General features: G+C 39.6%; 1 long non-coding RNA gene across 3 annotated transcripts; it reads right to left on the reverse strand.

Moving 5' to 3' along the window:
* Window positions 1–4,646: 4,646 nt before the first annotated feature.
* On the reverse strand, window positions 4,647–15,195 carry LOC115746192. 3 transcript variants are annotated; one of them, XR_004016000.2, is made up of 3 exons: window positions 14,617–15,195; window positions 13,036–13,184; window positions 4,647–4,657 (listed from the first exon to the last, which is right to left on the reverse strand). It is a non-coding gene; the product is annotated as an uncharacterized LOC115746192 (long non-coding RNA). The 3 variants fall into 3 exon arrangements; XR_007198741.1 differs by lacking the exon at window positions 4,647–4,657 and having other exon boundaries at window positions 12,918–13,184; window positions 14,617–14,694; window positions 14,782–15,195; XR_004015998.2 differs by lacking the exon at window positions 4,647–4,657 and having other exon boundaries at window positions 12,918–13,184.
* Between the last annotated feature and the right edge of the window lie 7,704 nt (window positions 15,196–22,899).

Raw genomic sequence — 22,899 nt, forward strand, 5'->3', positions numbered from 1 at the left:
GGAGCGGAGATCCCGAGGCTGCCACTTCGTGGATCGAGGAGCTGGAGAAAGCATTTGACTTGTTAAGGTGTACCAATGAGGATAAGGTCACTTTGGTCGTGTACCGGTTGCAAGGAAATGCAAGTACATAGTGGACAGTCTCAAAAGATAGAGTCTTTCCCGAGGGTATGGTCCCGATGTAGGATGCCTTTGTAGAAGCTTTTTATGGAAAGTACTTCTCGGAAACCGCGAGAGAGCAAAAGATGGTTGAGTTCTTTCGCCTGCGTCAGAATTAGATGACAATTGATCAGTATGAAGCCAAATTTGCTGAACTGTCTAAGTATGCCCCTAGAGTGGTTAAAGACACTATGGATAGGGCCGGAAGGTTTAGAAATAGGTTGAAGCCCGAGATTAGGAGCGTACTAGTGCCGTTCAATCTAAAAGATTATAGCAACCTCTACGAGAGAGCTCGGATGGTAGAGCAAGATCTATCCGAAAGGGTTGTCGCATCTGGATCGTGGTTCGTGCCATCACATAGAAGAGATAAGCGGCAAGGGAAGATGCCGATGCAAGGTAACAGATCTGACATTCCGCCTAATCGCCTAGGAGTAATCAGCAAGGCGATGCCTCGCCGAGACGATGTCCGTAGCATGTGTAACCAGAGACATAGGTCCGCTCCGTGTCCGATGCGAGGGGCCTACTTTGTATGTGGCCGGTAGGGCCACCTTGTGAGGGACTGCCCGTAGAGGCAACGGACCAAGCCGTTGGGAGGCCAAATTGGAAGGATCGCGCCATCGAATTACCGGAATAGACCTCGGGCGTAAGGACGGGTGTTTACCGTCACCTAGGGAGAGACGAAGGACTTGCCGACCGTTACAGGTACGGTCCTTTTGTAAAATAGCGTGGCTTATGCTTTATTTGACCCCGGTGCTACACATATTTTTGTTGCGAATCAATTTGTTAGACTGTTTGGATTAAATGTGGTACCGTTAGATGTGGTTGTCAAGGTATCTACACATTTAAAGGATAGTGTAGTAGCTGTTGTAGGTTGTCCTAGTTGTAGACTAGTTGTGGATAGTCATGAGGGTAAGATAGATCCGATTGTACTGGAGATATACGATTTTGATCTGATCATGGGAATAGTCTGGTTAACGAAGCAAAGAGTCATGATGGACTGCTATCGTAAGGCAATTCAATTTAGGCCATTGGATGAGACCGGTTTTGAATTTGTGGGAAATTGAGGAGGAACCTCGATCGTAGTAATCTCATTGCTGAAGGCGACTCGTTTGTTGGAGAGTGGTTGCCAAGATTATTTGGCTGCGATAGTGAATATGTCTGTTAAGGAAACTAAGTTGGAGGATATTGTTGTAGTATGTGAGTTTTCGGAGGTTTTTCCAGAAGAACCGCCCGAATTACCGCCGGAAAGAGAAATAGAGTTCGTGATTGAGTTAGCTCTAAGGACGGAGCCGATCTCTAAGGCGCCGTATAGGATGGCATTGTCAGAATTGAAGGAACCCAAGGTTCGGATGCAAGAAGTGTTGGATAAAGGATTTATCCGTCCTAGTGCATCGCCATGGGGAGCACCCGCATTGTTCGTCAAGAAGAAGGATGGGTCTATGAGGTTGTGCATAGACTATATGCAAGTGAATCAAGTGACGATTAAGAACAAGTACCCACTACCTAGGATTGACGATCTATTCGACCAATTGCGGGGAGCATCAATGTTTTCTAAAATTGATCTATGGACGGGATACCATCGGTTGAGAATCATAAAGGAGGATATACCAAAGACGGCATGCATGACGTGTTATGGGCACTATGAGTTTCTTGTGATGCCGTTTGGTCCGACGAATGCTCCTACCGCCTTTATGGATTTGATGAATAGAGTGTTCATGGAGTTCTTGGATCGCTTCATTATAGTGTTCATAGATGATATCTTGGTGTACTCGAAGAGTTCTAAGGACTATGGACAACACCCGAGGATAGTATTGGAGACTACGAGAATGCATCAGCTTTTTGCCAAGCTTAGTAAGTATGAGTTTTGGTTGGCTCGTGTGGCGTTCCTAGGCCACATAGTTTCCGGTGAGGGAATTGTTGTAGATCCGTCTAAGACCGAGGCGGTCATGGATCGGCCAAGACCGACGACAGTAACGGAGATCAGAAGCTTTTTGGATTTAGCAGGCTATTATAGACGATTCGTGGAGAAGTTCTCTGCCATAGCCTCGCCTATGACTAAGCTATTGAAGAAGGATGTGAAGTATGAATGGACAGATAAATGCGAACGTAGTTTTCAAGAGCTTAAGCATAAGTTGACTACGACTCCCGTGTTGACGAATTCGTCCGGTCCTAGAGGGTTCGAGATCTACGGTGACGCATCTCTCAGAAGTCTAGGTTGTGTGCTGATGCAACACGGAAGGGTAGTAGCGTATGCATCTCTCTAGTTGAGACCCCAAGAGTTGAACTACCCAACGTATAACCTAGAGTTAGCTGCGATCATGTTCGCCTTGAAGATTTGGAGGCATTACTCGATCGGAGAAAGTTTTCGGGTGTATACCGATCATCAGAGCCTGAAGTATCTGTTTTCTCAGAAAGAGTCGATGGATGGAGTTGCTCAAGGATTATGATTGTGAGATTCTATACCATCCAGGTAAGGCAAATAATGTTGCGTATACCCCGAGTAGAAAATTAGCGATTACTCAATTACGTGTGAATGAATGACGTTTGCTTGAGCAAGTGAGAGACTCGGACTTCAAGTTGTAGATAAGTCGCCTGTCAAGTCTTATGGCTACGTTGATAATTGAGCTAGAAGTATAGACTAGAATAAAAACCTTGCAATCGACAGACCCCACTATTTAGAAGATCCTTTAACAGGACTCAACTAAACGAAAGGTCAACTTTCGGGTGGCCGAAGATGGGATACTAAAGTTTAGAGGACGTTTAGTTGTGCTAGTCGATGAAAGTTTAAGGGAGGTTATCTTATAGGAGGCACATCGTAGCAGTTATAGTATCCATCTAGGTAGTACAAAGATGTATCAAAATCTGAAGCAACACTACTGGTGGAATGGTATGAAGGCAGATATAGTCAAGCATGTGGGTAAGTATTTGACCGCCCGGCGGGTCAAGGCACAAGATTGTAAATCTGGAGGACTGCTGCAGTCTTTGGAGATTCCGGAGTGAAAATGGGAGCATATCACAATGGACTTTGTGATGGGATTGCTAAGAAGTCAGAGAGGACATGATTCGATCCGGGTTGTAGTTGACTGATTGACGAAGTTGGCGCACTTCATTCCAAGAAGAAAAGACTTCGCCTTGGACAAATATGAAGATTTGTATGTGAGGCACATCGTGAGACTGCATGGAGTGCCAATGATGATCACCTCGGATCGTGATCCTAAGTTCACCGCCACATTTTGGAAGAATCTGCAGATTGCTCTAGGAACAAAGCTGCAGTTTAGTACGGCCTATTACCCGCTGACGGATGGTTAGTCCGAAAGGACAATTCAAACACTAGAGGATATGCTGAGAGCTTGTGTCTTGGATTTCAAAGGCAGTTGGGAAGGACGGTTGCATTTGGTTGAGTTCGTCTACAACAACGGTTTCCAGCAGAGCATTAATATGGCACCATTTGATGCATTGTATGGTAGAGCGTCTTTGAACGCCGTTTGTTGGGACGAAGTAGGTGAAAGGGAAATCACTGGTTCCGAGTTGGTAGAGCACTCTATGGAAGCTATCAAAGTTATTAGAGACAGACCGAATACGGCTCAAAGTCGTCAGAAGAGCTATGCAGATAGGAGGCGTAGACCTCCGGAATTCCAAGCGAGCGATCATGTTTTTTGAAGGTGTCGCCTATGAGAGGGACATCTCGTTTTAGCAAGAAAGGAAAGTTGAGCCCTAGATATGTCGTGCCTTTTGAGATTTTGGAGCAGATTGAAAATCTGGTATACCATCTTGCATTGCCGCCAAGACCGGCTCAAGTACATAATGTATTCCACGTGTCAATGCTAAGAAAGTACGAATCGGACCCCGCTCATGTGTTGAGTTATGAAGAAATCTAGCTAGATGAGCGAGTTGTGTATGTGGAACGGCTAGTCGGGATCGTGGATAGGAAAGAATAAGTGCTCCGGAGCAAGACGATTCAGTTAGTCAAAGTAGTTGCCAACCGAAGGAGCTACATGGGAGAACGAGGAAGTTATGAAGAGTAGCTATCCTTATCTTTTTGAAGAATGTTTAATGTCTTGTAATTTCGGGGACGAAATTTCCTAAGGTAGAGAGAGTTGTGACGCCATGGAAATTAGACCATTTGTACGTAAATCGAATTCAATAAAAAGGATTAATATTGAATTTCAGTTAGTATAAAATTTCGGATCGTAAGGACGTAAGTGACGAATTTTGGACGGTTCCCGATTTGCCGTTCGGTTTCAATTAGATCTTGAAATCTTAGTCGCCGCAATTTTGGATTTTTCATCCTCGCGCCCGAGCCTAATTCTGACCGAGCCCAATCGATGAAAAGATCAAAATTATTTTCTATCGGTTGAGCCAAATGTCCAACCAATCCTAATTACCCGATATTCGAATTTTCATTCGAGTATTTATTCACAAAAAGTCAAAAGTATTAATGGGCGATGGGACAAGTGGTGTCCCATCACCACCCACCCATCACCCTCTTTCACGTCGCTCTCTCTCTCTTTCCCTCCTTTTTCCCCTCCTTTTGCGGTGATCGAGACCCCCCACGTGCTCTCTCTCCCTTTCTCTCTTTTATTCTCTTCTTTTTCTTCTTCCTCTTTTCTTCTCGGTTTGCGACACTTGCCCCCCTCACTCGAAGCCTTCCTCTATTGCTGCCTTAACCGATTGTTCACCCATCACCGCACTACCACCGCTCCACCTCGCGCTGCTACCGCTGCAAGCTCGCTGCTCATCCACCAGCTTCATTCAACCCCTCCGGTCGAGCCTTGCGGCCTCGGCGCCCGAAGCCCATAGCCCACTACCTCGACGTTGGCTCGAGCCTCCGTACGTCATCAGCCCGTCACCGCGCCACCGTACCTCGGCCTTGCATCCCCGCCACTCTAGCTCGAGATTATCCACAACCCGTCGGTTTCGCACGTCCAAGCTACCTCAAGCCCTAGATCCGAGCCGCGAGATCTCGGCCCCGTCCCACGCCGCCCGACCCGAGCCCTCTGCTCACCCTACTCCTCCACACGCGTGTCCCGAGATCCACCAGATTTGGGTGTTCCGGCCACCGGAATCGCAGCCCCGCCATCGTCTCGAGAGATGCAATCAAAATTTTCACCTGGTGAATAGTGTTCGGTAAATAGTGCCGGTGAACAGTACGGTGAACAATATTGGTAACGATACACGACCCCTCGTGAACAGTATTCGGCTCGATCCAAAAGTCTAGTGCCCGAGCTAATTTTAATTGTGAGTTAGCCCATAACTCTTGGTTAGGACACTAATTGTGTTCGGAATTAGTTTAATTAGCTAATAAGGGTGTTTAGGTAGATTAATTACGGTCGGGCTAGATAGAAACGTGGTTTAGGCTAAATAACCGTAATTAGTTAAGATTAGTCAATTAGCTAAATTGTCTGTGGCTAATTGACGAGTATAACTAATTGATTTGACGGATTGCATTGGTTGATCGCGAGCGAGCAATAGGTCGAAGAAGAGTGCGCGAGTGGCTATCAATTGGAATTGAAATTAGAATTAATAATTGACGGGCTGCAATTGACTAATTGATTCATGATTTGTTGGTTGTGAATGCCGGTTTGATTGTTGATTGCTGTGTGGGTCCGATTAGAGGTTAAGCGCTCCAAATTGCTTGATTTGTTAGTCGATATAATTGCGCATTCATGTGATCACGTATGAGATCAAATTGCATGATTTTGCACAAAAACGGCCTTGGGCCAAGTATTTGAACATGCGAGTGTGAGCATTCGACCTAATTCCAATAAATGAACTAACTGGTTGTCGAAGTGCTTGAGTGGTCACATAATGGGATAATTCCGACGATCATTGTTTTTTGGTCGATCGGTTCTAGTAATCATTGTCTTCCGGTTGCTAGATGCGCGTCGCCCATTGTCTTATGGCTGTTCATTTATCGGTCGCAGCTTGTGATGGGCCGAAGCCTTTTCAGGATTTCTATTAATTCTATGTCGTGTCGACAATCATTGTCTTCCGGTTGGTTGAGCAGAGTTACGTGGACTATCAGAAGCCATCGCCGGAAGTAAGGGATGATGCCTAGTCTTGCTAGGAGAGCACCAACCGATTAGTGTGCTGGACTTACGGGTCGGTTCTGATAATAAATGGACTACATGTAGTGTCCTATGCATGCAAGTGCTGTGATGCTTTGCCAATTGATTAATTGGTTTGGTTGTTTAATTGTTGAGTCGAGTCCGCATCGCATTATGTATGGCTTGGAGGGTAAGCTTGCATGTAATTGAAATATCAACTTTGTGTTGATGTGATTGTTTGTTAGTACGTCCGAACGAATAAACGCCATAGCCGGGCTTAGGCGTTGGCTCACTAAGATTAATTTCTCACCCCGTCGTTGTTAACCATTTTCAAGCAATGATGGAGCTCGTGGACGTTAAGGCGAGGATCGTTGTAGGATTTTTGGGAGTATATGAGGGTTTAATTTTACCCGACCATATTTCTTTTTGAGGTCTTAGTGAGCCGCCCCGAAGAATGGGGTTGTAAAGATTTATTGTAGCTCAATAGGGTTTAAATTCATATACTATGGCTTTTTGAATGAAATTGTCTTTTGTGAAATGACTGTGTTGATTTTCCTACTATACTATCCCATTGATTTTGATTGTTTGGGAGAATTGCACGTTCCGCATGCGCCGTAATTTCGTAGGTTGATAGCCTACCCGGGATGCTATCATTCGTGACCCGATGCGAGTAAGGTAGGGATGTGGCGAGCCCGAGGATCGGGGCGTGACAAAATGCGTAATAGGATAATAAACACCAGATAAAATATAAGTTGTATAATTAAAAACTTTCAAAAAATCTAAATTTTTTTTGCAAACAACCCAATCTTGTGGGAGTAAACTAATTTCGGAAATATTATTCGAAATAAACGTATTTAATAAATCTTTATAAGCAAAAGATTGATGAATCAACTTGTATGTAGAATTCCAACGAGTCAGAATATCTTTTGGAAATCTTTTTTATTTTTATGCATGTGATTTACAAAATCTACCCCATTTTTTCATAATTTGGGGACAACTCCATAAAAATTTAATTGCTCTCTTTATTGGGGTGAGAAAAACCTCAAAAGTTCGTAAACCATATTATATATATAAATTTAAAACATGAAAGACACATCTAATGTGAAAAAATTGTCCGCCAAAAAAGGGTTTACAAATATTTTCTAACTATGGAATGGAAGCGGTATTTAACGCGATATTATCAAAACCAACTGAAAAAACTTTATTAATCAAATTATATTTTTCTAAAACTTGTCTAATTATTCTATAAATATTATTGGCCATATGCCTTTCATCAAACACTCGAAATGCAAGTATTCTTTTTTGAATGTTCCAATCGTCACCTATCCAATGACATGTGATGCCCATATAAGAATGAATTTGCTAATGATTACTCCAAATGTCGCTACCTATATGCACACGTCCATTGAAATCCATAAAAAAATTTTACAAAGCCTTTTTATTTTTATTTTTTATAAACCCTAAAAAGTTCGAGTTTAAGAGTAGTTCTTAGAATAGATTTTGCTTGCGGAGTATATGCAGTGTTTATCAAAAAATTCAAACCAAAATTTTCACCAGTAATAAACGGTAAATGTTGAATGGCAACATATTGAGCTAATGTTTCTTTATAGATTTATCACTTTAACAAAATAAAGCAGAAGTGTTAGGATTGGCGTATTCGGAAATTTGTTAGTGGCTGGTGTCGATCCCCGTTTGTGTTTCATGTTTTTGCGTCGGATGTCGACGGTATGTTCCATAGCCATCTCCTTTATTAAAATTGTATGATTTCATACAATATTTACTGTTTATCTTATACTTGTCTCCGCTTATATGTACCTTATCGAAGCATTGTCATAAGTTGGATGTACTCTCCCGGGCCTGCCGTTCCGGCTCTTTTGCTATCAACGTTTCTTCAACACCGGTAGGAGAATGAACACTTTATTGCTTTGGGAAGTGCTTGACATTGGGAATATAGTTGATATTATTATCGGTTTCTATCCAACATGTAAACTCATGAGGATCATATTGATCATGAGGTTGAGGATAATCGAATTCTCCCATCCCCATCGAGCTTTTTTCCTTATCACTAGCTCTGCTTCCACTTGTCATTTTTTCAAAGAGTTGAGCGGAATGCCGATTCAGAAAATTGAGAGAATTGAGCGGATTGAGAGAATTTGAGAGAAATTGTGAGAAAAAAAATGAAATGGGGGAAATGGTATTTATAGAGAATTTAGGATAAATTGGTTAATAAAAAAAATGATGAGGGGGGATTCGGCCATTGCAATGCACCTTTTTTTTTTTTTTTAGCCTAATGACTATAACTTGGCCTCTCACGGACTAGTTACGGTTAGAAAGGAATTTGGAACTGGTCCGGAACTGGCTGGACCATTCACGGTTAGTCCACGGGTCGGTTCCGGGCCCAACTCGGCCCGTGGCCATGTCTAGCTAGAACTCCTTTTCACATAATGTGGAAAAAAAAAAAAAACTGAACCCAACGCCTAACCATCAAATCATGGCATCTTTCGGCCAAAGCCAAAGACATACCTCCCACTAAATCAAAACAACTACGGACGGTCGACTCATTTTTGGCAGTTCCCAGACAGACATTCTCAAACTCGCAGTCAAATTCACATTGGAGAAACTACCAACTTTGGCCAATAAAGCATGGATTGAACGGAGGGAGGCTCGTCCATGAGATTCCTCCATGTCTCTAGAGACACAAAGAACAAACAGTCTCCCTCACTGGACCCTGACAAGCGTGATGGAGATGAATCAATTCGTGTCACCCACTAGCCCCAAAAGGGAGAGAGACCCCTTCTTTTTCTCGCAGTGTTTGAGGAGTTCTAGTGGCCACCGGCCCCATTTTCAATTCTGGGAGTGATAAGATCCTTGTCTGCTTCCCCTTCCGGATTAGCTCAATCATATCAGTTCAAATCGCGCACGCAAAGCCGGATATCTCCACGGTCCATTCCAGTTGACGGGGAACCGCCACTCTCGAAGGATAGAGAGAGCATGTAATCGGGTCATGAAATATCCTGCTGATTGCGGCGGTCATGTCCTTTTCAAAGAACATAATCGGAAATTGCATAGATGCTCCCAAAAGTTTGTCTGCGCGAAGGTGTCGAATCGGATTTCTTGTTGTATGTTCCGGCCTTGATTATATCCTTTGACAAAACTTGAGGATTCGATTGTTCCGACTAAATAATTGAGGACGTTATTACATTTTTCCAGAAAACGTTAAGGACTTAACCGCCCCTATTAAAGGGTTCGCGCGTGATTGCATTCTGTACATAAATTTCTGACTCTTATTGTAGTTTCCCCTACCATATTTTATGTGTCCATCTTCTCCTAACGAGTGTAAAACCAGCATTAGGTAATGAAAAAGCGCATGTAAATTGAGAATTCACATGCTCTTCACAGTGAAATACCCTACTGATGTCATGGACGGTGCAAAGCGCGGAGAAGCAAATGTTTTGAGGTTTTTCTACATTTTACCCCACATATTAGACAATCGATAATGGAAGAACAACATTGCATACATGTTGTCACATATGCAACATTCATGTGCATCACATGGTTAGTAGTGACTAGGAGGTGGCCCCAATTAATATTGAGTTAACTTTATTTGTAATAATTTCAAATAGTAATTGGATATGCGTAAAATGACATTTGCATTATGAAAAACAAACAATAGAGTTTCTTAAATTTGATTTTAAGAAGTGCAGTCATGCTAATAATTGCAAAAACATAGAATGGTTTCAATAATGAGGCTCCGTTTATTTCATAGAAATGAATGTTATGGAAAATAATTTTGTTAAAAATTATCGCTTATATTGCTGCCAAAGTTACAAATTTTTTTGTCCACAAAATATATCGAGACATAAAGTGATATTCATAATGAGAACATTTTTATTGGCTAATTATTTCAAGCAATATAAACCATCATTTCTACGAAAATATTTTTCAAGACATTCTTTTTTCCATTAAACAAATGGAGCCTTGGTGTAGAAATATTTAACGTCATTAATTATGTCTTATACTATAGATCGGCATTTCCAAAACTTAAAAAAAAATATCGTATTTTATTTGGAAATAGAGACAAATACTAGTATACTCTAAATCGTGATAAGGGGAAAAAAGTGAACATGTTTTCATGTATATCTTTGGCATCTCTAAGACGAAATTAATGCCGAACGGAACCTTTGTGAGAAGCAAAACCAAAAAGAAAGCAAGGTTGCCATGCATGTTGGAGCTTAACACTATGGTATTATTTGCATCGCTTATGATTTTGGATTTATGGCTAAATTTGACTTTGTGAGGGAAATTCCAAAGAATTCTGTATAAAGCATATCGACAATGAGATAAGACGACATTACTATCTCGTCCACACAAGTCGATTTTATTTGGAATTAGTAACCTTTATTTGGGTGACTTACTAACTTCTTCTTTTTTTCTCGAAGTTACCAATTTGTCTTGTGTCGCTAATTCTTATTTGAGTAGCTTACCAGTATTTATTTGTTTGTTTAACTTGCTAGCTTTTCATTGAGTTGTGCTTTTATTTGCCCTTGCTAACTCTTTTCATTTGCCAATTCTTGTTAGAAATTGCCAACCTTGATCAGAGTGACAACCGACTTTCCTCTAATTACATAATCAACTAGTTTTGTATTACCAACTCTTATTTGAATCAATCATTTTTCTTTGTGTTTTTTTTAAATACAAATTTTTCTTATCTCTGACAATAAAACTTCTCTTTTCTTTTATTAAGTTTTTATCTACCTTTTTTACCAACGGTTTGAATTTATTAATTTTTATTTAAGAATACCAGCCTTCTTTTCTGACGTACTAATTTTTCTCTTACTAAGTTGCCACTTAGTTTTTCGTTACCAATTCTCATTCTCTTGGTAACGTTTATTTTTATTTTTATTTACCATCTTTTCTATTGAGTTGCCACTTTTATTTGCCATGCGTAACCACTTTTTCGATTTACCAACATTCTTAAGAAAATATGAACGTTAATAACAGCAATTGCCAACTTTTACCGATTAAGTTACAACTAGTTGCGCGTTACCAACTTTTATTTGATTTAGTTACCATCGTTTATTTGGTTTCAACTATTGTTTGCCATTCTTAAATTAATTGATCTTTTGTTTTTGGTTGAAGATGTAAATATTATAGAGCAGAGGAAGTATAGCAACTAAGGGCATCCCCAGCATTACAAATAGCGCTAATAATCCAAAAAAATGGAGGTAGGACATCTCCACATAGTAGCCAAAACTACATTTGTTTGGGAAGGTCAAATTTTTTGGTAAAGTGAAGCTCTACCTCTTGTGTTTGTACGCAACTCAGTCAAAATAATATGGATGTCAGTCGATTTGTTTTGGAACCATCTCTGATTGCGCTCGATCCAAATACAATATATGGTTGCGAGGAAAGATACCTTTAGGAGTCTTGTCGCCAAATCTTTGCCTGTTGTTCCCCTAATCATCCATGAAAGTTCCTCATTCCATCCCCTAAAGAATGCCTAATTCCACGTTGCTCAAGGATACTGTGCTAGGTGTTGCATGTCTACTCACACTGGAAGAATAAATGTGCTATCCGGCCCGACAGAAGTTACATTGGATACTAACTGAAATCATCCATTTTGCTACAATTTCTGCTATTGATAATCTATCTCTACAAGCTAGCCAGCCAATAAAATTATGTTTGTTAATGCCGCTGCTCCAAATTATGTTGTACCACTCTACAACCGGTCACCCATGTCTGAGTTCGTCATATATATCTTGACAATAGTACAGTGAACTAGATGTAACTGAGGCAAGAAAAGGTTGCAATTTGAGAAGACATCACCAACTCCAAGCCATACTACCTCTCATGTCAAGTTGCATAATTGGGGTGCCTCTGCACTTACTTTTATGAAACTGTTATTTACTTTTCGTACTAGAGCATTGAAATCATTAACTATTATATGACATTAGCAACCTAAACCAACTTTTCTTCCATTACAGGATACTAACACTTATTCAAGTTCTTTACGAAAGTACGCTTGTTTTATAATTTTTAAATTTACCAATTGTCCTCACTTTTATTTGCCTTAGTTATCAACATTTTTTAACTCAATTTTATTTACCCAACTTACTAACGCCTTAAATTTACCCACTACTACATGAATAATTTCACATAAGAGTTGGTAAATTTAAGGCATAACTAATAAAGGTAAAAAAAAAAGTTGATAAATGAACGAACAATAAACTTATAGAGTATCTAAGATGAGAGTTGGTAACCCAATTGCTAGCTGTTAATTTAATGGGAGAAAAGTTGGTGAGTCACGCTAGGGTTTCTATCCAAGGCAAATAAATGGTAAATTAATAGACTAGTTGGTAAGTTAAAACAAAAAATAATCAAACAGTGCTATGTAACTCAAATAAGAGTTGGTAATCCAAAACTAGTTTGTAAGATAATCCGGCAAAAATTAATAAGTCACTTTACTTCAGGTTGGTAGTTGGTAAGTTCAATTAATTTGCACGCTATAAAGAAGTTGATAATGGCATCAAAATTGTTAGTAAGTTGTAAATTACATGGAAAAAAAGTCACCTGTCATTTATTTTATCAACAGCTCTTTGACACTTCCGGAAACTTATTAAATTATGCCGGCACGGAATAATCCGCGTTTTTAGTTCGGAACAATAGGATTATGCTAATCAATTTTTAGTCTGTAAAACTTATATTTCAGAGAAGTGTAAATATGTATGCCTTTATACACGATGCTGTCAGACTTGAGACAAAAAATTACAATAGCAAGATCAACTTGCACTGTAATACACTTTTTGCAAATCAAGAACGAAAAGAAAAGAACTCCGAAGACGTGGCTTTGATCATTTTGTCCGTGTCCATTATGCGCCGACGCTTCAGTGATGCATTAGTTTCGAATCTTCTTTACTGGCGCGACAAACCTTGTTTCAAATAACCAGGTCTCGAAGTAGCGGCATCACACAAGTACATTAGCTGTGAATTTGCAAGTAGTAATAGAAGAGTAAATAAAAAGCTGAGTCTTTTTTTTTCATCCAAATGTGATGAAATAAGCATATCAGTACTATACACATTGAAAAGAAGATGTACAAGATAAGAATGGCAATTACACAAGTTGCTGAGTATGTATGCTTCAACCTGTTCCCTTGTAACTTTTGCCATGTCTACCCAGCTTGTAGTAATCATGAACACGAAAACAGTTTTGCCGGAAAATGTCATAAGCTCTTGCTGACATGAGTTATCTGGCAGACAATTTGACGGAAGAAATATCCACATTTGATGATTTACAAAGAGAATCCTGAATCCTATTTTTGACAAGTAGATGAAATTTAACGATCATGAATGCAGAGCCAACCTGGTTATGACACAGTTAGTACAGTACACTAGCTTATAGTTGTCTTAATGCATCATAATGAAGTAAGGTGTAAGAATCTCCAAATGAATAAGCACAGATTTGTGTCCCTCATGTGTCGACCAGAAGGTGTTCAATTGAAACTGCAATGCTAGCTAATACTCATCCAAACATCGCAGCATGCACGAGCAAATTGTTCAGGAAGAATCGGTACATAGCGTGCCTGCGTAAGTAATCGATTTATTAAATGGGTAGAAAAAATTTCGAGTAAACTGTCTGAAAATACAGCTGATTTTCCTCTGGCTCTTCAGTATTTTAGTTGGAATTTACATCCAGCAAATGTTTTAACAGATCATTATTCAAGAAGAGCTCGTCCTATAGTCAATCTCATGATTTGATCGTCTTTTGTTAGTTTTGGTATCATAAACTCCATTTTCTATATGACTTACTAACTACCTATGCAACAAATTACATTCTAAAATAGGATTTCCAATAAAGATAGATTAGATCTTTGAAGCACATCATTTCGAATGTATCTCAGCTCCCTAATTGATTCGGATTTCATCACATTGTGTCCTGTATCCTCAACACCAAAGATGCAAATATAAGAGACCCTATATGTGGAGCAACTCCCACACAACGCAAAATCACTCGACATAGGCATAGTCGTGTCTATACAACTTTTCGACCAAAAAAAAAATGTCTATACAACTTCAAAAATGTCGCTGGACAAGCGAAGTTCAAGGGTTTACACTGCCTTAATCTTGATTAACAATCAGACGAGTCATGCGCTTTTCCCATGGTTAAAAACTTTCGCTGAAAGATACAAAACTTATGTGACAAGAAGATGGATTAAACTTTGATATGCCCAAACTAAGAATAGCTAAAAACAACCATATCAGAAAGCATTTTGCACCTCCATATAATGCCAATACGTGCGTAATTACGTCTAAATTAAACTTTCTCAACAAGATTAATGAAGTTTAAGCACACAATAACAGGTGAAGAACCGGTATAAACGCCATAATTCAGATTGAAGATACGCAAAGAAAGAACCTGAAGCAAAGATCCCAAGCGCTCTTTCACAAAACCTCATAAAAATTATCTAAAGTTCTCCTTCCATTCCAATTCTAGCTGCACAAAGAAGCAAAGCAAGACAATGAAGAAGCTGTTTGGAAGAACAAGAAAGGGAAATCAAAATTACGCATACAATTCAATAACTGTTCAGTTCCTTCTCATGAGGAAGATAGAGAAATTCAAGAAAGCCAACAAAGACCTTAAACTAGGCACTAAAGGGGGTTGAGAAAGAAGAAACTTAGGGGGGAGAGAGGCAGAGAGGGAGAGAGAGAGAGAGAGGCTGAACTGAGGTGATGACAGAAGCATAGAGAGCACAAAGGAGAGAGATGCAAATTTCAGCTGCACATCCCCATCTGTGCTCTCTATCTTCTGTCAACAACCAACATTCACCAAGACGTTGCCTCCTCCTCTCTAACACTACCCTAGCTAGCCTGTGTTTTGGATTAGAACACAGTGTCAAGATTGAATCTTTTTCCTCTTTATCACAAACCGAGAGAGAGAGAGAGAGAGAGAGAGAGAGAGAGAGAGAGAGAAGGGTTTGTGTTGTTTTGTGGGGTTGGTCTTTTGTGGATGACCTATAATGCACAGCACTGCCTGTACCCTCTATTTATAACGAGGAAAGTTATAACCTACTCAAGGATAAAAATATTTAAAAAAATATAAAGAATAGGTAAGTTGTAGAAACTACTCTAACTTTGTTTTTTTGTCTTTTCAAAATTTCAATTGTACCGAGAGAGATTTCGCACCTAAGGAGCTTCCGGCACTTGTCGAGTAACTCGATGGAGTACCTGAATGCATTTTTTATTTAAACGTGTTGGCACCTGCACTTCCCGCATCCTTAATTGCCAATCTTTTTGTTTTCAGGAATACCCTCTTAGTGCCTTACGTCCGAGGAATTCCGAGATCCGGACGAGGCCTCAGACAAAATAATTTAAAGATTTACTTAGATTTGAAGTGCCCTCTATTTGTAATGAGAAAAGTTATAACTTACTACTCAAGAAAAAAAAAATAATTGGAAAACATAAAGAATGGATATAAGTTACTGCTCTAGCTCTGTTTTTCTCTCTCTTCAAAATTTCCAATTGTACCACACACTGACTTGTCTCATGATTGTACTCTCTCCATTTTTGTAACCGCCCTGTCACGAGATGAAAAATTTCTAGTGAAAGGACACATTCTCAGTAACTTCCTAACAACCCCACAGAAGATTTAAAAAGATTGTACTCCAGATATATTCCCATTGATAATTCCACCCAAATCTGTCAGGAATTTCACACTGCCATTACCCAAGTTTTCAACTTTTCCCACAAATGGTAAGTTTTTTATCCATATCTGGAGTGGGTGCATGAAACAGTTGACCCAGATTGTTTTGACAGCATTTTCAGTGAGCATTTAGATAATTTTCAAGTTCCTTTTTTTGGGGGTTGAATTGAATCTTGAGGAATTTTTCCATCCTGGTACAGTAACAAAATCCATCTTTCTTAACACTGCAGCAGCGGCAGCTTTTTACATGATTCGCCATGTGCCCCTGCGATCTCTCCAATCTTCTGAAATCCAATTGCGAAAAACCAGCAATTCTACATGACCCCCTTTCGTTGAGAGAGATGCATGACATGACAGTAAGTTGTTCAATGGAGAGTCTGTTGCAAGTTCACGTTCTGGGTTGACTTATTTTCAATCATGCACTGCAGTAGTGTGTTTGTGTGTGTGCTTGACCCACCAATGCGCATGATAAAACTCAGTAAACCAAGCATGGGCCAAGAGATAAGGAGTGAGGCACTCCAGTGGGGTCGAAAGAGAAAGGACTACAGGTATAGACAAATTAGACTTTGCAGAGTGTGGAAGAAGAGCTATATAGACTGACATGCTTCAGATTTTACCTCTTTGAGAAAGGCAAGGTTCACAGCCACTATTGTTATTGCCAACTTGCCACATTTGGGGGGAAAAAGAATCCTGCCATTATAACTTGTTGCGATTGGTGGAGATGATTCATGGACAATGTGGTTGGGCAGTCAGATACCAATTTGGCAAGAGAAGCCAATTGATATCTTCTATATTGGGAAAATGAAATGATCTCTAAACTTTGACTTAATGTGCAATGTAGTCCCTGAATTTTTAATTTGACCAATACAGTCTATGAACTTTAGTTCAATATGCAATGCAGTCCCCGAACTTTTAATTTTACCAATATGATCTTTGAACATTTGGAACATGTTCAACTTAGCTCCTGAATTTGAATCAAAGGAAGGACTACATTGAACATCTTCCTATAGTTCAGGAACTCAGTTGAACATGTTCGAAAAGTTCAAAGACCATATTTGTCAAATTAAAAGTTCAAAGACCACATTGTATATTAGGTCAAAGTTCATAGACTATTTGTGCCATTATCCCCTTCTATATTACAACTAGGAAAATATCTTCTGTTAAATTTCAATTTTCTAGTAAAAAGAAGTGACTATACTAAGTATATGCTAGACATTCCACAAAACTTAAACATCGGTATGCCTAGTTCTCACCTTCAGCTTAAAAGCTGTATCTTACCTAATGGGAAACTAAAAAAGGCAATGCCGATAAAAGGCTCTGAAACCCGATTCTATATTGGGGTCGAAGACAGCATGCTGTTCTCGCAATTTCCAAACCCGGACGGTGTACATGGTGTGCGGCCGTCTGATGCCATTTCAAAAGACCCTTTTGGATTAAGAAGTTTCAGGTTACAAGTCAACTTCTACATGTAGCCCATTCAACATGCTTTTGAGTATGCCAAATGCTTTTAGAGTCGTCCTTCATATCATTTGTATGCTACGGTTTCTATTTCCTTCTATGTAAAGAGGAACAAATGGATATAGATTGACAAGTGAGCTAACAAAACAGATAAAACAAAGCCGATTCTCTACGTCGGTCTTCATTTGAGTTAATGCTAAAATCCAAGGAGTCTGCATATTTTGACTGCCCTAAGCCAGAAGACTTTCCGGTATTGAATTCCGCAGACAAAACGCAGATGGGGAAGCTGGCAACTTTGACCGTTCTCAGTGCTTCAAGTGATATGGCAGCTACTTGTTGTCGAAAGACTCTTGATGTAAATGTAAACAACGAAAGGTAACAAGAGATCATTGGGTAGCAAAAGATGCACAGTGTTCTAAAGTTCCCAACTTGGACCACCGTTCATGTAAGGGCGCATACGAGCTCTTAGACTACGGAAATTAATACATTTTTGCTTCAAAATGCTCGCGATTTTCATCCAAATAACAAAGAATATCTCCCCATGGTCGATCTATTACTGATCAACAATCGACGCGATGTGTAGTCACAACCCGAAAAGAAGGTCTTGAAAGAGATGGGCTTGTACATGTCTAGAAATTCTATCAACTGGGTCAAGATTTTGCTGAATGAGAGAGACGTCCCACAGTCCCCGCCCCACCGGGTTTATACTTTTTCACACAGAAGCATATTGCATTTGACTGAATCAAACCTTCTCTGAAGTCTCTAGTCATTCTTGGAAAGAAGAGACTAATGCTGAGCAATCGCGGATCCTCAACTTCTGCAGCTAAATTACTGCAAATACATCTCCCAACATGAGTTCGCATCGCACCCGATTCCATTCGCGAATCCACCAAGCGCAAATAATTCGACACGACTCTTCACAGAATCCGATATCAAACTAGGGTCTGATTGATCATGTCACATCTATACAAATTTCAGCTCGCGCGTCGAGAGGTTAGTGGGATATTTCGCGAGTTCGAAAATTTCCCATCTCAGAGAGAGAGAGAGAGAGAGAGAGAGAGAGAGAGAGAGAGGGAGACAGTGGGGTTACTTGCGTTTGCGTCAGGGACTACTTTTCCAAAGAGCTGCAACTTGCCAAGAAGCATGGAGAGGAGAGGGAAAGCAAAAGGGGGAGCTCCAAAGCAACCCTCAACGCACATCCCTTATCCATAAGACTTTTCCTTTTTCTAGAAAAGAAAGATAAGTTTCATCTTCTCTCATCTGCTGTTTTTTTTCTTTATTTTCGAGTGTTTTGCCCTAATGGGGCGGTGTTGGGGGGTTGACAGAATAATAATAATACTAAAAAATTGTCCCCTTTGCATGTTGGCTTGCGTGTCGAGACCCCATTCCATTTCTGGCCTCCGCGTGGCCCAATGACAGCGACCGACGTGACTGATGGAGCAGCCCTAGAGAATTCCTTCTTCACAGCCAGAAGCCCCATTCACTCAAGAATTTGATGCCCCAAGACACTTGCATGACCTTGCTTATCAAACCTTTTCCCTTTTTTGCCTTTTTCCATGTAATTTTTCTTGACTCTTACATTCTAACATGTCTGTTAAACCTCTGGGATACAATCATACAATGAGTACCTATGTGAAACTTGACCGTGATTGTGTGATATTCTCTTTATTAGATTTGGTATGAGTATCTAGGCGAGTGATGATGGACTAGGATAGGTCGCAAAAATTGCACGTCATCATTCTACTTTCACTTAAGTAAAAGAAGTCAGCTCATGACTTGTTATACTCTGAAGAAAGATTCTATCATGTCCTTCACTTAACAACACGATCCTATATTATATATCTATTTTCTTTCTTAACAAAAACAGGTTACGATAGAATGCATAATATTACGAAATAATTCCAGCAATAAAAGATGATAATCGGATAATATCATGCACGGTATGGTAGAAATTGCCACTACAAGACTCGCCAATTCACGTTACCCAGCCATAGAAAAATGTGCGAAGGAGAGAGACTTAGAAGATAATCATCACAAAAGCAACTTGACATGACATGACTGCAATGAGGAACCCAGTCTCCATTCTGTTGCTGCTCAAAAGACGAAGGGAGAAACAAATTGGGGGGCGTCTGGGGGACCCCAGGAATGGCCATTCTTGGAGAAAGGGATGGTTTTTGGGAGTCCGTGGCTTTCCCCTTTTGGCTGGGGATGTGGTCATCAAAAGTGATGATTGATTGGGCAAATCGGGGTTCTCCAGAACAGTTGTCTCCACACACAGACCCAAGCACAAAAGCATCCATTAATCTCTCTCTCTCTCTCTCTCCGTGACTGATTTTGGAATGTAGCATTGAATCTAGTCGCACGCAAGCCAATGTGGCGTTTGATATACGCTGTGTTCACATGCACACTGATACTCAATTCCTGTGATATTCCAAGAGGAGGTTCTGGTTGTTTCACCAGTAGAAAAGACGGCGAGGAACATGAATTGTAACAGTGTCCATGGCCTCCTCTCTTGTTCAATCACCACACTTGTTGTCTGGTCAGTTGATGTTTTGCACTTATTCAGATTTAGAAATATCTTTTCAGATTTATACTCTATTACTTATATCGTCACAACTAGTAAGCTAGCTTAGAATTCCTATATAGAAAGTTTTGGTTGATCATCATTTTCGTGGATTGTTTTCCAACGGAATTATAATCGCAAAACATTTAGATTTGATTGACAATCATCATCAAGATAAAGCCACTTTCTCAAATGAATAATTCTACTTACGAAAATCAAGATTTAGTTGCATGGGTGATCAATTCAACAGAGATCCTAATCTCTTTTCTCAAATGGCTACTCAATCTTCTTTTAGCAATTTTGTCCAACGGGTCAATTGGAGAATGATCTTCTGAAGACTATCCAACAGTTAGTTTGGAAGTGGAGGAGTATTTAAGAAGACTCTGCTGATGAAGAGAGAGAGAGAGAGAGAGAGAGAGAGAGAGAGAGAGAGAGATCAAACGATTGAAAATTCCAAATTTTAAATAGAGCTTCAATCATACATACTTGTCGACTATGAGCATCAATTGTAACATTGAGAAACAGTGATAGAGTGATCTTGTGGACTTGAGTATTATCACTCAATAATGTAACATTATTGATTGCTTAGTAAAATCCAGCCAGCAAGCTATCGGCGTGGAAAAGTGGATGTAGGCTCGCATTAAGCCGAACCACTATAAACTTTGTATGCAGCTTTCCGGGAAAAGTACACTAGAAGTGCCATAACTTGTGTACGGCGTTCACTTGAGTGCCATAATTTTCAAAACGTTCACTTAAGTGGCATAACTTTCAAAAATCGTTCACTTGAGTGCTACGTCGGAGCAAAATCGTTCACTTAAGTGCTACAATAACTTTTCCGGCGTGTCACGTCATCTTTTCGGCGTCTCAAGTAACTTTTCCAACGTACTACAATAATTTTTCAAGCGTCTACAAGTAACTTTTCCGGCTGCCACATCAGCTTTTTCGATCGCCACGTCAACATGGCACTTAAGTGAACGATTTTTAAAAGTTATGGCACTTAAGTGAACGTTTTGAAAGTTATGGCACTCAAATGAACGCCGTACAAAAGTTATGACACTTCTAGTGTACTTTTTCCGCAGCTTTCTCTATCCCTAAACTCCCGCACTTCATTAGAGTATTGCACATTGATGAATATCATTGTGATAATTACCAAACAAGTCTTATACCTAAAGCAATTATGTCAATTTAGTCATAAACCTTTTGCATCTATGGCAATTCAGTCCATTTGGTTGGCCGGAGTTGACGTGTCAAATTTTTAATTATATTTTTTGAATTTATTTTTATAATTTTTTTGTATTTTTTTTTTTTCAAGATTTGGCTAGTAGGAGGCTGCCAGCAACTTTCGCAAACCCCTAAGCAAGGGTCAAGAGTGCTCACTTGTGGCTGGCGAGGGTTGCAAGCCCTTGCTAGCTGTTGACAAGGGCAACGAGCCCTCGCTTACGGCCGGGCAAGGGTTGCGATCCCTTGTCCAATGGTCAATGAGGGCCGTGACCTCCGCCGGCCCTTAGGTGGTGTTTGGTAGCCTCCCGCTAGCCCAAACCTAAAAAAAAAAAAAGATAGAAAAATTATTAAAAAATAATTTAAATTTTGGAATATGTTGTAATATTATTAACATTTGCCACGTTAGTGTCGACGTTGCTATGTCATTTTCGGCCAGTCAAATAGATAGAATTGACACAAATGTAAAAGGTTTAGGATTAAATTGATACAAAAAAAAAAGATTGAGGACTGAATTGACACAATTGCAATAAGCTTATAACATTTTTGGTAATTTTCCTAAATATCATCATATCATCGATGTAGATCTTACTCTATTCTTACTCGGTTTTGATAATACCGAACTTGACTGTTTTATTTCCGCTTTAATTTGTCAAGTTCAATTAAAATGACCTATTCACCCGGCTTTATGTGATATTCTATCCTATGATAAAGACTATGGGCTTTCTAAATGCTATTGAGTGTGTGGTTTGAGAAAGTGAATAGAAGTCAATATGCTGTTCAATTGAGTGAGGTTTCATTTTTCACTTTGTCTTAAAGTTATGTATTGACTTATTGCAAAATCTCAATTGACTTTCTATGTTCTTTTTAATCTAATAAGACAATATGCATTAAAAAGTCTAGACCAACTTGGCTTCTAGTAGTCCTTGCACAGTTATGTCCAATATATAATGTTGAAATAAACACTCTGCAATATTATTGTAATTGTCTTATTTTTATAGTTGTCTCGCACAATGCTCAAGTTACAGTTCGGTATAATGTCAAACTAAACTTGGTAAATAAATATAGCGTAGGAATACTTCGACAGACATGACTTAACTTTGGACTGGGCACCAAGCCTAACATTCCAATCTATAATGTGGATGCAGTTCCTTCCAAAATTCCCTGCAAGGAATCATTTACTTGAACGGGCCAAAGAATATGTTTGGCATGTTGGCAAGAACCAAAGTTTTTTCAAAAAGTGAAGCCTCGGATGCTTATTTTTATTCATTAAGATTTTTACAACAAAGGAATGCTTCTCATAACAATACCGACATCTCTCATATATATAATAGCTTTTCGATATCTGAAATCGTTAGCATAGTATGTAAGAGATTCAATTTATTAAGGAATCTTTTGAACCTAATAAGGTTGTACTAATTTTATACATGTAATGTTGTACATGAACGCCATCTTGTACATTGGGGTCACAAGTTATAGAAAAGTTACATGACCGTGAAAAAAGTTAACCACTTGGCCGATCGTTGACTGTCTCTTGTCCCTTTCGGGAGTAAGGGGTAGGGGCTTAAGTAGAGGTATCAAAACGGATTAAATACCCATTTATTAACTCATATATAATGGGTTGGGTCACATATGATTAGGTGAATATTACTAAATGGGTTGATATGGATTTGAGTAATAAAGTCCAATAAAATGTGGATTTTAATGGGTCTAAAGCCTCCCACCAAAAAATGGGTCTAAAGCCCAACCCACCTGATGTC

The sequence above is a fragment of the Rhodamnia argentea genome, chromosome 6, assembly GCF_020921035.1.
Source record: "Rhodamnia argentea isolate NSW1041297 chromosome 6, ASM2092103v1, whole genome shotgun sequence".
Taxonomy (NCBI): Eukaryota; Viridiplantae; Streptophyta; class Magnoliopsida; order Myrtales; family Myrtaceae; genus Rhodamnia; species Rhodamnia argentea.